At 47.8% G+C, this 16,589-nt stretch overlaps 2 pseudogenes across 2 annotated transcripts; one reads left to right on the top strand and one right to left on the bottom strand.

Annotated features, from left to right (window-relative positions):
* Positions 1–9,127: 9,127 nt before the first annotated feature.
* LOC307069607 (ubiquitin-conjugating enzyme E2 D3-like) lies at positions 9,128–9,594 on the top strand (annotated as a pseudogene). Its single transcript has one exon. The product of its transcript is annotated as a ubiquitin-conjugating enzyme E2 D3-like (transcript).
* Positions 9,595–11,551: 1,957 nt separating this feature from the next.
* On the bottom strand, positions 11,552–12,182 carry LOC307069606 (melanoma-associated antigen B1-like; annotated as a pseudogene). The gene has a single exon. The product of its transcript is annotated as a melanoma-associated antigen B1-like (transcript).
* Positions 12,183–16,589: the final 4,407 nt, after the last annotated feature.

Here is a 16,589-nt window from a genome sequence, read left to right as displayed (position 1 = left end):
GACTATGGGCAGGGACAGCAAGCGGGGGAGTGGCCAGGAGAGCAGGTGATGCTGGAACCTGGAGGAGGGAAGGTGAGAGGGTGTGAGCACCTTCAGCAGGGAGGTACCACCCTGACTTGAAGAAGGCCGCTCCGCACGTTCCCTTGAGGGCACTGCTCTAGGAACCACTAGGCCCTTGTTCTTGCTCAGCCTGTCCCCTGAGAACCCAGCGTAAGAAGCGACAGTGAGTGAGCCTCAGGCTACAGCCTGCCAGCCCTGCCTGTGGCTGACGGCGGTGACCACAGATCCTGGTAGGGTAGGCCCTCTCTGGGTTCCAAGGGTCCCTTTCGTTCACAAACAGGTTTGTCACATCGACTCTTGGTAGGGCCGGGACCTCTTCCCTGTGCTGCTCTAAAGGTGACACCTCAAAGCTCCCTGGGGCCCACGAGAAGGAACTGAGTCATGGACACTGTCGGGGTGCACAGCGCTGACAGTTCTGTGGGGCCTGCTCTGTCCTGAACTCGTTGGTCCTCAACCATTCAGCGTCCTCATCTTGTCGATACCAAGGGTCTGGGACCCCCCACAGCCCCCCTGTGCTTCTGCCCCTGGTGTGGCACCTTCAGACGAAGGATCTCATCTCCCTTAGAAATGATACAAAGAAATGAGGAGCCTCCGCCTGACAACCATGCTCTGGGCCTTCAAGGGCTGAGCAGAGGCCTGGGCAGGACTCTTTATTATTCCTTTGATTCGGTGGAAGGGGGGTGTGCTACCTTCAGTCGTCATGCACGGTCCCCACTGGGTCTCCTGGGAGGATCTGGGGGCTCCTTTTTCTCTTGACTTGAGGACATTTCCTCACAGTAAGGCCCACAGCTCCCTGAGACCCAACAGTGGAAGTGAGGATGGCCTTACCTGGCCACAGCGCCCCTAGTGTCCACAGGCTGAAGCTGCAGCAGGCACGCTGAGGCCCTATAACGCGGGCTCCTCCCTCACGGTCCCCATTTCTCACTCAGGGGAGGGTCTACGGTTCCTCCCTCTGCTGACCCGTCACACCAAGATGCTTACTTCCCTGTGAGTTCCGACTGGGGAACGGATGGGCACTTCTGCCTGACATCTGTGCCCGGGGGCGCCTCGGAACGACAATGCAGAGGGACTCTGCGGGGTCCCCGCTGGCATGCGGTGGAGTTCCCCACAGTCCTCAGCATCTTCTCCGTGAGTCCTGGCAAACCTCGGAAATCCTCCCTCCGCTGATCTGAGTTCGCCTGCATTACCTTAAGATTCTCACCTTCCTGAGATCCCCAAGATGAAAGAAAGGGTGGGCCCCTTCCATTCACCCCCGTCCATGCCCTCCCTGGGTTGGTAGCAGGGGCTGGACCCCACGGGACCCCACTGTTCCGGCATCGTTGGCCTCTTTCGCCCTCACTCTGACGGCATCTACTCTCCTCCCTCAGCCCACCTCAGTCTTCGGGCCTCAGATCAAGGCCCACATCTGCCTGGGTCCCTGGGGCTGGAAGTGAGGAGTGACTCATCAGGCTACCTCTACCTGGGGTTTCCCAGGGCCGAGGGGGGTGGGAGTTTGTGGGCCCCCACTGCTTTGGGTGGGTGTTCATCTACATCATCCCTCAGTGTCCTCACCCTGACGCACAGCAGGACTTGGACATCCTCTGTGTCTTGACTTGAAGTCTATCCCCTCGTACTAAGGCCCCCAACTCCCCGAGACCCACTAGAAAGAAAATTTTCTTGTCTCTCTAGCTACAACGGTGTGTGGACTTGCAATGCTGACAGGCAGGCAGAGATTCTGTGGCCCTCACTATTGTGGCGTAGGTGGTCCCCTCAATTCTCAGGGTCCTCTCCTTGGTTCCTGGCATTACCTGGAAATCCTCCGGCTGCTGACCTCAGCCCATACTCCCATCCACGAGCTTCCTCACCTCCCTGCCATGGTCCGGGAAAAAGGGAGTGATATTCATCAGGTCACCAGGCCTGAGTCTCCCTCCCAGGTCTGAGTAGGGATGAGATTCTATGTGGTTCACTTCTTTCTGGGTGGGGTTCCCTCATCTTCACTCGGTGTTACCACCCTGACTCTTGTTAGGAACCAGGCTCCTTCCCTAGGTTGAATGAGGCCTCTCTCATTAGACCCAAACCCTGACGTCCCTGAGACCACCCTTGGAGAAACTGAGAGGGCAATTCAGCCTGAGAGCTCTAAACCTGGCTTCCCAGGGCGAAGGCAGAGGTGGCACTGTGTGTGGTCTCCTCTGTTCTGGGGGAGTCGGTTGTCTCATTCCCCACATAGAATTTGTGCCTTGACATCGATCATGGCCTGGGACTCCTCTTCTTCTGCTGAACCGGGCAGCCAGCCCTTAAACCAAGGCCCTCATCTCCCTCAGACCCCACAGGCAGAGGTTAGGGGGCACCTGAGCCTGCCAGCTCTGCCCTGGCCGCCCGGGGCTAACGGCAGGGGCGGCATTAGAGGCAGCTCTCTCCACTGTGTAAGGAGCAGTCTCCATTTCCTCACTCAGGAGCTTCACCTTGACTCTGCACCCTGCCTGAGACTTTGCCCTCTGCTGACGTGAGCCCGTGACCGTCAGAAAAGGTCCTCATCTTCCTGGGACCCGAGCTTACACTCAGACTGAGCCTCTTTCCGCCAAAGCTGATCTGGGGCTCGGCTATGCCTGCTAACAGCAAGGGTGGGACTCTCCGACCCCACTGTTCTGGAGTTGGTGGCTCCCTCAGTCCTCATTCAGGACTCTGGCGTCCAGTCCGGGTAGGGTTTGGGATTCCTCCCTCCACTGACACGAATCTGCATGCCTCAGACCGAAGCTCTCACCTCCTTGAGTAGCTAGAAGACAAGTCGGGGGCTCCACGTCCCGGCTACCTTATCTGGGGACTCCCAGATCTGAGAGCAGGGCTGCTGATTTGTGCAGTTCCCTGTTTTCACGAGAGGTCTGCTTACTGGCACGGATGGTCCTACCTCTGCTTCTTTAAGGGCCAAGTCTCCTCCCTAAGCTTAATGGGGTGGCCTTATCTATCTATCCATCCATCCATCCATCCATCCATCCATCCATCCACCCAACTACCTGTTTTTTTACATTTCACACCCATTACGCATTGACTTTGTAACTGGTCGTTTGTACCTCTTAATTGTCCTCACCTAATTTCTCTCCTCCCCCCAACCACGTTTGTTCTCTGTTATCTATAACTGTTTCTCTTCTGTTGTTTGTTCATTTGTTTTGTTTTTCAGCTTCCACATATAAGTGAAATCATACGGTATTTGTTTTTCTCGGTCTGACTTATTTCACTTAGCGTACATAACACCCTCTAGGTCCATGCCCCCGCCCTTTCTTTTTGGCCGCACCGTGTGGCCTGTGGGATCTTACTTCCCCCACCAGGGATCGAAGTGAAAGCGAGGAGTCTTAACCACTGGACCAACAGGGAAGTCCTGCCCCCTTTGCATAAAGGCCTTTCTCTACCCGAACGTCCCCTAGCCCCCAACCCCACTTCCCACCCCAGGCAGGAATGAGGGCTTCTCTCAGCCTGAATTACTCTAGAGCATCGCTCGAGTGAAGGCGGGAGGGGGCTCCGTGCAGTCACGCCTTTCGGAAGGAGGGACCCTCGTTAGCTCGGAAGGTCCCACTTTTCACCTGCTGGGGACAAGACTACACCCTTTGCCTAAGAAGCCGCCCCCTCTAGACAAAGGCCTTCCGCTCCCTGAGGCCCTCCACACGGCAACTCCAACAGGACTCCTCTGGCACATAGGTCACATCAGGGTCTCACGCTGCTGATGGCAGGCAGGGGCGGGAGGCGGGGGGTCACCTTTGTTATGGGGGGAGGCGGGAGGGAAGGTCCCTTCAGGCTACATTCAGGTCCTCACCGTGGCTCCGGCCGAGTCCTCAAAACCCACGCTCGGCCGAACAAACCAACGCCGCGGCTAACGGTCGGGCTCCTCGCTTCCAAAGCGGAAGTCGGGGGGAGCCGTATCCGGCCCTGCGTGGGGTCTCCGAGGGCTGACGGCAGGGGCGGGACTCTGCGGGGATGCCCACTGTTCAGGGGTCAGCGGTTCCTGCGTCCTTCCGGTGCCGTCTATCAGAGCCCGGGACCCCTCCCTCTATGGTCCCGGGTCCTCCAGCCTCCGAACCAAGCCCTCACCTCCCCGAGGCCCTAGTGGGGGGAAGTCAGGGCGCTGCTCGGACCATCTCTGCCTGACAAGTCGGGCGCCACCCTGTGAGCCTCCCTGCTTGGGGGAGAGACCCCCTCATTAGCACTGAGGGTCCTCACCTTGACTCTGGTTATGGCCAACATGTCCCCCTCTGCAGAACTGGAGTCCGGTCCTGCTAGATGAGGCCCTTCCCTCCCTGAGATCACACGGGTGGAATGAGGGGATGACTCAGCGGTAGCTCTTCTGGGTCTCCCAGGGCTAAGAACTGTACAGAATTCTATTTGGCCCCCTCTGCTTTTGGGGTTCCCCTCATAACACTCAGCATCGTCACATGAATTCTTGTTAGGGCTCAGGTCTCTATCGCTCTCTCTACAAAACTGAGGCCAACCCCATTAGACAGAGACCCTCACCTCACCGAGACTTTCCAGGCTGAAATCAACCTGACATCTATGGCCAGAGCTTCCTGGGGATGACAGCATCAGAGATTTTTCCGGGGCCTCCTTTTACGCTGATCAATCCTGTAACTCCACTCTCTGCTTTCCTGAAGCTGCTTGTCTTACATCAAGGTCCTACTCTCCTAAGAATTCCAAGTTGAAAGTCAGGGTGATCCTCATATGACCATAGTCCATTGGGGCCTCCAAGAACAGGCAGCAGGGATGCAACTCTATAGGACCTCACTGTTCTGGCTGGGTCCTTCCATGATTCCTCACTCAACATGCTCACTACATCTAACAGAGCCTGGCACTCCTCCTTCTACGGAACCGAGCTCACTCTCCTTCGTCTTTGGATAACTCCTATATTCAGGGGTGATTGTCTCCTCAGTCCTCATTCATGGGGCTTCTTATATCTGCTTCTGTCTCTTGATTAAAGGCTTCCTGGGAAATGCATACTCCTACAAACACTTGACCAGTTACACTATTGCAAATCTTGGGAGAACAGGGGTCTCTGTCCCGAAAGTGATGTAAGATTAGGAAAATGCAGCACAAATTAAGGAACTCAGGACAGATGTTATGCTGTCAGAGAAAAAAAGCTGATATATTCCTTCTCTTCACCAGCCAGACTTAGGGTAGTTCTAAAATATTTACTTTCTGCATAGAAGGATAGAGCCAGATAATCTTGTAAGCCCCCGATCATCTGAGAGGGCATCTGATTTTGCACATGCAGATGACCATATTGTTACTGAGCATTATCTCGTTCTCTCCTTTATTCATATCTCCCATTTATTTCGGTATTCGTCCTGCTGTGGGTATGTATTCCAATCCAGTGTTTTGGCCACAGAGTCCTTCTTTTCATCACTCAAGATACATTTTGAAGTGGTAGAAGACAGCGAATTAACTGACTCATGATCAGCCTCAGGCTGGGAGGAGTGGAATGGCGCGAGCTCTGGACAAATTCAGACCAGAGGTCCGGTCCCTGCCATGTGACTTATTAGCCGTGTGAACTCAGGTCCATCACCAAGCTCTGGGAGCCTCAAGTGAAGTGGCTTTGTTAAGCCCTATTTTGCAGGGCTAGTGGCATGCAGGTAATGTATGTAAAGCACCTGGCACAGTGCCTGGACCACATTGAGACCGTACACAATGTCTGTTTCTACCATGATTATGATTGTTTGGTCCACAGACGATGCCACCCACCCTGAAGGAATTTTTAAATCCAGGAGATATCAGAGAATATGTGGCATTCTAGGACATGGAACACCAAATCAGTCCAAAATGCTGTATACAAAGAATCTTCAATTTCCCCAATAAATCAAATATGAAAATTATATTTTCATTCCAACTGAATGAAATTCAAATATGCTAGAATTTGCTTCCAAGACTAACTCTTTCTGCCTTCCAAGCTGCCCTTTCATCTAAACTAAACAACCCCTATCGTCACTAACTTCACCGTCACCGAAAATCTACACCTCTCGTAGACTTTGCGGAATTACAACCAACAAAAAACCTGAATGCAAAGGCCCTTTTAATAGAATGGACTCTGACTCCTTGTCCCCCAGCAAAGAGTATCAGCCCACTGGCTTCTGAGTTTCCAGTTTCAGACTCCTGTCACCTTTATCTCAAAGACACTCCTTGGAGGTGATGTGCATAAAACACCTAGGTTGTGCACTGTGTTCACCTGCACTGGGACAGGAGCACAGGGCACATTCCATCCCTGCCCCAGGTGGAGATTTCTCTCTGGTTTACTCGTGATTTCAAAGTAACTGTTAAGGGCAGTTTTCCATTCCAGGCTTAAGTCTCTTAACTCTGAGACCCACCATCTGAGGGTCTGGCCCCTGTCCAGTGTTTCCACAGCCTCGCTGGCTGGCTCACCATATGGCCTAACTTAAAATTATCTCCCACTGCAGGACTTTTATTGTCCTGAAGTCTCAAAGTGCCTTGCATCAGGACATTTACACTAGACTCCTCACGAGGAACCCCTCAACCCCCCACTTCTTACCCCTTATTTTTAGATCTTTGTTCACCAGCTGCTTTATAGGAATGCTGCTCTTAGACACTAGAATTCTACAGGCAGGGGTTGGGTCTATGTTTCTTAGCATCCCCAGTACCATCCAAAAGCCTTCTGAAGAGCAGACGCTAAGTTGATATTTGAACAATTAAAGATCAGGGCTTCCCTGGTGGCACAGTGGTTAAGAATCCGCCTGCCAATGCAGGGGACACGGGTTCGAGCCCTGGTCCGGGAAGATCCCACATACCGCGGAGCAACTAAGCCCGTGCGCCACAGCTACTGAGCCTGTGCTCTAGATCCCGCGAGCCACAACTACTGAAGCCCACGTGCCACAACTACTGAAGCCCACGCGCCTAGAGCCCGTGCTCTGCAACAAGAGAAGCCACTGCAGTGAGAAGCCCGTGCACCACAATGAAGAGTAGACCCACTCGCCGCCAACTAAAGAAAGCCCTTGCAGCAACGAAGGCCCAACACAGCCAAAAATTCATAAGTTAATAAATTAAGAAAAAAAGAGCGCGTGTGCAAGAAGGCAAAATACTGTGATTTCACAGTATTCCCACATTCTTAAATAAGCTAAGCGAATCCAGGTATATATACTTCAATTTTACAAAGAAAGACCTAAAACAAACCAAGAAGTGAATACCTCTTCAGATTTTTTTTTTCTGTATCTCATGATCACACAGACTTTACTGTGGAATAATTTCCTTTTTCACAAAAAATCCATATTCCAATGTTCCGAATGACAAGAAATGATTCAAGGATTTCCAGTTCGTGTTACATAATACCAAAATTCTTATTCTTCAACCTGATAAGCTGCACTAAATGTGTGAGTCATGTCATTAATAAACTTAGACTCTGAAGCTAAACACATCTTTAATTGAAAGGAACAACATTTAAAAATAGAAAAAAGAAAAATCTCCGATTTGTGCATATTGTCCAGGAACACACATATATTATATGTTGTGTTCCCATGAGCCACACCTTGGCCCTCCACTGGTTGGAAGACTGACTGCTTTCTTTAAATACAATGTGAAGTACCTGCTCAGACTTCACTAGGGACGGGACGAGCTTTGGGACACGCCCTGGAACACCCACCGGCCGGCGTAGCAGTATGAGCCCTGGCTACAGCTCTGGCTCAGTCTCTCTCTTCCTCATCTCTCCAAGCCTCTTCATACCAGGATGGGAAGGCACTGGGCTTGGTATCATTGACATTAGCCCAAAGCTCACACATTCTTTTATATATCTCTATCCATATCTATCCTGGAAGCACCCCATATTAGTTTACAAAGATCATGCTCATTCTTTTTGAAAGCTACATAGTATAGTACTCCACTCTGTGAATATACCTTTTTTTTTTCAATTAATATATTCACGGACATCGCAGTATTTTCACATTGTTGTGGATGTGTCTTCGGGGTTAATTTCTGAAAAATTGGAGTTACTGGCTCAAATGTAAATGCATATTTACTTTTGTTGTATCGCCAAATTCTTTTTATGCTCTAGTCTCATTCTTTGACGTGTAGCTGTCCAGCTACACGTCAAAGAATGAGATGAGAACATTCTCTAACACTACATACAAAAATATACTCAAAATCAATTAAAGACCTAAATATACGAGTGGAAACCATAATACTCCTAGAAGATAACATGGGTGGAACATTCTTTGACATAAATCATAACAATATTTTTTTGGATCTGTCTCCTAAGGCAAAGGAAATAAAAGCAAAAATAAACAAATGGAATATAATTAAAGTTAAAAGCTTTTGCACAGCAAAGGAAACCATTGACAAAATGAAAAGACAACCTGCTGAATGGGAGAAAATATTTGCAAATGATATGACCAGTTAGGGGTTAACATCCAAAATATATAAACAGCTCTCATAACAGTTAAAAAACCTCCAAATAACCCAATCAAAAAAATGGGCAGAAGACCTACATAGACATTTTTCCAAAGAAGACATACAGATGGCCAACAGGCAAATGAAAAGATGGTCAACATCATTAATCATCAGATAAATGCAAACTAAAACTACAATGAGGTATTACCTCACACCTATCAGAATGGCCATCATGAAAAAGAACAGAAATAACAAACGCTGGCGAGCACGTGGAGATCTGTACACTGTTGGTGGGAATGTAAATAGGTGTAGCCACTGTGGAAAACAGTATGGAGGTTCCTCAAGCAACTAAAAATAGAGCTACCATATGACCCAGCAATTCCACTCCTGGGTATGTATCCAAAAGAAACAAACGAGCAAACAAAAAACAACCACCCCACCCCCTCACTAAGTTGGATGGTCTCCTTCAGGCTCTCCATGGTTCTCTGAGTCTAAGGGTTTCCACCGCTCATCTACCCTTCCCCCCAGCTTCGTCTACATGCCTCTGACCCCACCCTCCCAGTCCCACCTCTCTGTTTAGTAAGAAGGTGCCTGTGTCTGGCAGAGCCAGGATAGGATGAAGAGACAGTCCTTCCCAGCCGCCCGGATAATCAAGAGTTTTGGCCGGATCATTGAGCACACACCAAGACCGTGAGGGGCCAGAGGAAAAGCACAGACTATGGTGCTGAAAGGGATTAATAAGGAACTTAGTGATTTGGCCCCTGACCCTCCAGCACACCGTTCTGCAGGTCCAGCTGGGGATAATACGTTTCATTGGCAAGCCACAATTATGGAAGCTAATGAAAACCCATATCAAGGTGGTGGATTCCTTTTGACAACTCATTTTCCTACAGACTACCCCTTCAAACTACCTAAGGTTGCATTTGCAACAAGAATTTATCATTCAAACATTAACACTAATGGCACCATTTGTCTCAATATTCTAAGATCACAGTGGCCTCCTCCTTTCATTGTTTCGAAAGTTCTCTCATCCATTTGTTCACTGCTATATGATCCAAACCCAGATGACCCCCCCTAGTGTCATACACTGCATGGATCTATAAAACAGAGAGAGAGAAGTACAAAAGAATTTCCCAGGAACGGACTCAGAGGTATGCCATGTATGCTACCTTAAAGTCAGAATAACCTGCATTATAGCTAGAATAAACTCTAAATTACTGTTAAAAAAGGAAAAAAACACTCATTCGAAAAGATGCATGCACACCAATGTTCATAGCAACATTACTGACAATTGCCAAGATGTATATACCACATCTTCTTTATACACACACACACGCGCGCACACACACACAAACAATGGAATACTAGTCAGCCATAAAAAAGTATGAACTTTTGCCATTTTGCAACAACATGGATGGAGCTGGAGGGTATTATGCTAAGTGAAACAAGTGAGATAGAGGAAGAAAAACACTGTATGATACCACTTATATGGAGAATTGCAAAAATAAAGCAAACTAGGGAAATATGACAGACTCACAGATATAGAAAACAAACTAGTGGTTACCAGTGGGAAGAGGGAAGGGGGAGGGGCAGGGGAAGGATAGGGGATTAAGAGGTACAAAATACTATGTATAAAATCAAGAAGCGGGCTTCCCTGGTGGCGCAGTGGTTGAGAGTCCGCCTGCCGATGCGGGGGACGCGGGTTCGTGCCCCGGTCTGGGAGGATCCCACGTGCCGCGGAGCGGCTGGGCCCGTGAGCCATGGCCGCTGAGCCTGTGCTCCGGAGCCTGTGCTCCGCAGGGGGAGAGGCCACAACAGTGAGAGGCCCGCCTAACCGCAAAAAAAAAAAAAAAAAAAAAAAAAAAAAAAAAAAAAAAAAAAAAAAATCAAGAAGCTACAAGGATATATTGCACAACAAAGGGTATACAGCCAATATTTTATAATAACTGTAAGTGGAATATAACCTTTAAAAATTGTGAAGCACTCTGTTGCGTACATGAAACTTATAAAATATTGTACATCAACTATACCTCAATTAAAAAAGATCTACTCTCTTAACAACTTTCAAATCTACAATACAGTATTATTAACTATAGTCACCATGCTGTACATTACATCCCCAGGACTTCTTTATTTTGTAAATGGTTTGTACCGTTTGGCCATTTACACCCATTTCATCCATCCTCCACCCGACACCTGTGGCGACCACCAATCTGTTCTCTGTATCCCTGGGTGGTTTTTTTTTTTTTTAATTTCCACATATAAGTGAGATCATATAGTATTTGTCTTTGTCTGTCCCTCTGTGTTATTGCAAATGGCAGGATTTCCTTTTATTTAGTTAGTTTTTTAATGGCTGAATAATATACGAGGGAGGGTGAGAGTGTGACTGTGTGTGTGAGTGTGTATCACATTTTCTCTATCCATTCATCCATTAATGAACACTTACGTTGTTTTCATGTCTTGGTTATGGTAAATAAATGAATATGGGGGGAGTGCAGATACCTTTTCAAAAAAGTTGTTGTTTTCTTTTCCTTCGGATAAATTTCCGGGAGTGGAATTGCTGGATCACATGGTAGTTCTATTTTCAATTTTTTTGATGAACCTCTATACTGTTTTCCATAGTGGCTGCATCAATTTACAGTCCCATAAACTCATATTTTCTTGAATAATTTAAGCACATCCTAAATGCAAAAGGTATATATCTTTTCCTAAATTTAAAAGGTGTATATCTTTTAAAGTTTGGAAAAGAAAGACTGGATGGAGTACACCAAACCCATAAGTGAACAGCTTTAATTTTTTTTCTCTATCTTCTTATCCTATTCTACTGTGGACTTCTTTCACATTACCAAGGATATCCCTATTCCAATTCCACGCAGTCTTGTTCTGGATCACATAGATGATTTAAAAATTTTCAATTTGTATTTCAAAAAACAAAATTCTTACTTCTAAATCTGATAAAGAGCAATAAGTGTGTGACCCACGTCATTCATAAGCTTATGTTCTGAATCTAAATAAACTTTCTTTTGAAAAGAAAATCACTTGAAAATTACCAAAAAAATAAGTCAACAGGAATTTATGCATATCAGGAACACTGGTTAACAGGCTTTTCCAACCACACAGTGAAGAATCGGCCTCTACCTCACTAGGGGTGACAGGAGCGACTGGATGTGGCCCTGGAATGTGCACTGGCCGTGGCAGTAGTGCCAGCCCTGGCTGCAGCCCTGGCTGCAGCCCTGGCTCGGGCTCTCTCTCCCTCATCTCTCAAAGCCTCTTCATACCAGGATGGGAGGGCAGTGGGGACCCTATCAGTGACCTTGGCCAGACACTCCAGGGCTTTCATCTTGCTGGTTTCAGCTTGGGCTCTTGATCGCTGTCGCGCATCTGATGATACACCAGGCACTTTTCCTGCACCAAATATTCTGTGATAAGCTTCCTGGGCTCCCCAAAGATTGAATGCCTCCTTCCACCATAGACGTCCCTAATATTCAGGAATCCCCAGATCTCCTCCTCAGAGGCGCGGTCGCCATTCAAGAAGATCACACACCCAGGAGAGGCATCAGGAGCCCATCCTTCGGAAACCCCCAGCCACTGCTCAGACTCCCATCGTTGGTGAGGTCTAGCTTGCTGACAAGGGCATAGGAGTGACCACTCGGCTTGACTTCCTTCAAGTCAAGGCCACAGACCAGTTCCGTGTGCTCAGTGGCTCTCCTTAGGATCTCGGGGAATTGTTCCCTGTACATTTTGTTGACAACCTTCAGCATGTCTGCCTTCATAATGGGCTCTTTTATATTTCTGCAGTAGGAATTGCATCAACATCCCTGCCTTCCTGGTTAGAAGGTCTTTCTGGAAGCTCTCAGTGGAGGTTGAGGCTTTAGAGCGACGTGCACTTTCTCATCTTGGCTCTTGACATCTTTTTCAGACATTGTGCATGAAACAGCTGAGAAGTAATGATGGTGGATCTCTGAGGCTCCTAGGAATGCCAGCCACAGGGGAGTCCAAGGAAACATCCCCAAAACAGGAGAGGAAGAGAAGGGGGACTCCTTCCTGCTGAGTGGTTTGAGCACCCTGGAGATCCTGGGTCTCACCCCGGGCATGCTGGCATTTCTCACGAGCACTGAGTTTACTCTTGTGACCCTAGGGAATGATGAGTGTGATCAGGAACAGCAGGCAGGAGTGTGGGTGATGCCCACACTTGGAGGAGGGAAGAGGAGGGAGAATGAGATGGTGTGAGGACCTTCAGCAGGGAGATTCCACATAAGCTTTAACCAAGTCCATCTCTGCAGGTTCCCTTGAGGGCACTGCCCTAGGACTCTGCAGGGCTCTTGTTCTCCTGGTCAACCTGTCCCCGAGAACCCAGTGGAGAAACGGTGAGCCTTAGGCTGCAGCCTGCCTGCCCTGTGTTTTACTGACTAGGGTGACAGCATGGTTGATAGTGGGGCCACTTGTGTTTTTCAGTGTAGGGAGTCCTCTATGTTTAGCTACAGGATTATCATGACAGCTCTTGGCAAGGCCTGGAAACTCCCCTCTCTGTGACTCTAAAGTTGACACCCCGAAGCTCTCCAGGACCCACAAGAAGGAAGTGACAGGGGCACCTCAGCCCACCACTCTTATCAGGGGGAACCCAGTAGTTAAAGCTCCGTGGGTACCTCTCTGTCCTGAGCTTGTCAGATCCTAAGTGGTCATTTGGAGTCCTCACTTGGATACCGCACAGGGTCATGGACTCTTCCTTTTGCTGACTGGGGGCTGGACCTTCAGACCGAGGATCTCACCTCCTTCCAGAACTCATATAAAATGGGATGTGGATCCATGAAAGAAATAATTGACAAGCGAGATTTCATTCCCTTAAACTTCTAATCTGCAAAAATACACCATCAAGAGAACAAGAAGATGAGCTACAGTCTCACAGGAAATATTTGCAAAAGACAGATCTGATGAAGGCTTTTATCCAAAATATACAAAGAACTCTTAAAATTCAATAAGAAGGAAACTAACAACCCGATTAAAAAAATGGACAAAAGATATGAACAGATACCTCACTGAGGAAGATGTACAGATGGCAAACAAGCATACGAAAAGATGCGCACCATCATATACCATTAGGGAACTGCAACTTAAAATTACAACCAGATACCACTACATGCCAAAATCCAAAGGACTGACAGCACCAAACGCTGGTGAGGATGTGATTCAATAAGAACGCTTTCATTGTTGGTGGTGATGCAAATGGTATAGCCACTTTGGAAGCCAGTTTGCAAGCTTCTTAGTAAACTAAACGTATTCTATACTGTTGGTGGGAATGTAAATTGGTCCAGCCACTATGGGAAACAGTATGGAGGCTCCTCAAGAAAATCAAAAATAACATATGATATTGTCGGCAATCCCTCTACTATCCAAAGGAATTGAAATCAGGACCTTGAAGAGATATCTGCATTCCCATGTTCACTGCAGCATGATTCATAATAGCCAAGCTATGGAAGCAACCTAAATGTCCACCGATGGATGAACGGATAAAGGAAGTGTAAAGTATACATACAATGGAATATCATTCAGCTTTAAAAAGAAGCTAACTTCTCCAGCTATGACAGCGTGAATAAATCTAGAGAACTTTATGTTCCAGTGAAATAAGCCAGACACAGAAGGACAAATACTACATGATGTCATTTATATGAGGAATCTAAAATAGTCAAAGTCAGAGAAGCAGAGAGTAGAGTGGTGGTTGCCAGGGGCTATGGAGATGGGAAAAATGAGAAGGTTTTAATCAAAAATTACAAAGTTTCAGTTATGCAAGGTAAGTCCTAGGGATCTACTATACAGCATAGAGCTTACAGTTAAGAAAACTATATTGTACACTTTCTAACAGGTTAAATCTCACGGTCAGTGTTCCTACCACACACACAAAATAAAAAGGGTGGGAGAAAACATTTGGAGGTCATAGATATGTTTATGGCATAAACTGTGGTGACTGATAGTTTCACAAGTGAATACTTATCTCCGAACTCATCAATTTGTATTCATTAAATATGTACGGTTTTCGTGTGTCCATCCTACCTCAATAAGTTGCTTTTTTAAAACACCAACTAAACATACTCTTACCATACAATCTAGTAATCATGCTCCTTGGTATTTACCAAAATGAGTTGGAAACTTACATCCACACAAACACCTGCACACCGATGTTTATAGCAGCCTTACTCATAATTGCCAAAACTTAAAAGCAACAAAGGTGTCCTTCAGCAGGTAAATGGATAAATAATGGATTACTGTTCAGTGCTAGAAATAACTGAGTTATCAAACCATGAAAAGACATGGAGGAACCTTAGATGTGTATGACTAAGTGAAAGAAACTAATCTTAAAAGGCGACATGCTGCGTGATTCCAACTACATGACATCCTGGAAAAAGGCAAAACTATAGAAAAAGTAAAAAGACCAGTGGTTGCCAGGGGTTGGGGGCAGGGAGGGATGAATACAGCACAGAGAATTTTCAGGGGAGTGAAATTGCTCTGTATGACACTATAATGGTAGGTACAAGTCATCACACATTCGTCGGAACCCACAAAGTGTACAACACCAAGAATGGAGCCTAAGGTAACTCTGGACTTTGTGTGCTAATGATGTGTCAATGCAGCTTCACAGATCGCAGCGAGCGGCCCACTCTGATGGGGGGTGTTGGTAGCGGGGGGCGGTGTGTGTGTGCGCTGTGTCAGGGAGGAGGGTACATGGGAAGTCTGTACCTTCTGCTCCGGTTTGCTGTGAACCTAAAACTGCTTAAAAAAATAATAAAGTGAACTAAAGAAAAAACTGATGGGGGTGGTGGTTGCTCAGGCTCACACCCTTCCCTGGGGATTCAAGTCTTGAGTGCAGGCGCAGGGCCAGTTTTCCCCTCTATCCAAGAGTGGGTGGGCCTCTCAGTCCTCACTCAATTTCCTTGATCTGACTCCTGGCAGGGCCTGAGGCTCCCCTCTTTCTCGACCTGAGCACATCTCTTCAGAGAAAGGCTCTTATTTCCCTGAGATCCACTAGGAGGAGGTGAGGGTGGCCTTACTTGGCCACACCTGCCATACCATGAGTGACAACTGTGTCAGGCAGGCTGAGACCATATGATGGTGATCCCACTCAGGGTTCTAACTCAGTGCCCTAAATCTCACTCACGCGAAGGCCTAAGGTTCCCCCCTCTGCTGCCCTGGGACCTCCCCCTCAAACCAAGTTCCGCACTTTTCTGTTATCCCTGAGAAGGATATGAGGCCATCTCTCCCTGACATTTACACCAGGATCTGTCACGGCAACAGGGAGGATTCTGTGAGGTCTCCGCTGATATGGGTTTGGTGGGCCCTGAACTCTTCAGGGTGCTCACCTTCCTCCTGGCACACCTTGGAAATCCTATCTCTACTGACCTGAGCTGGCCAACCTCAGGCCAAAGTCTTCACTTTCTCAACCTCTTACGTGGAAATCAGGTTCAGCCACATCTTGCCAAGGCTGTCTGGGGACTCCGAGGGCTGACAGCAGGGTCGGGAGTCCATGGGACACACTGTTCGGGGCTGGCAGGTGTGCTTCCTTCATTCCTCATTCAGTGTCCTCACCGTCACATGTGGCAGAGACTGGGGCTCCTCCCTCTACTGACCTGAGCTCATCCTCCTAGGTAGGACTCACAAGGCCCTGAGAACCCTGAAGAGTAAGTGAGAGCATGCTCAGGCTGACAACTTTGCCTGGCATGTTGCTCTCCCCAGGCCACCCGTAAGGGGCCCTTCATCGTGGCTCCTGTTTCTTGATTAAAGGGCCCATCCCTGCAAACTCTTGACCAGTTCCCTGTTGCAAACCCTTCAGAGACTGGGTCTCAGTCCCAGGGGTGATGTGAAGTAGGGAAGTTGTAACACAAGGCAGGATGGATGGGCTGTCAAGGAAAAAAAATACATCGGTTTTGCCCTTCTCTTTACCAGCAAGACTTAGCCCTTTATGTAACTTCTCTTTGAATAGATTTAACTTCCAAATGCAAAGGGCTGTCCAGCATGATTTGCTGAGCCCGATCTTTTGAGGTTATCTGACTTTGGATACGTAGATGATCATACTGTCACTAAATATCTTCCTCTGCTTTCTTCACCCTTTTCAACTATTTTGATACGCTTATTGCTGTGCTTACGTATTCCCATCCAGTGTTTTGGGCACAGAGTCCTCCTTTTTATCA

The sequence above is a fragment of the Hyperoodon ampullatus genome, assembly GCF_949752795.1.
Source record: "Hyperoodon ampullatus genome assembly, chromosome: X".
NCBI classification, from domain to species: domain Eukaryota; kingdom Metazoa; phylum Chordata; class Mammalia; order Artiodactyla; family Ziphiidae; genus Hyperoodon; species Hyperoodon ampullatus.
The sequence above is the reverse complement of the archived record's forward strand: the minus strand, read 5'-3'. Positions and strand labels throughout refer to the sequence as shown.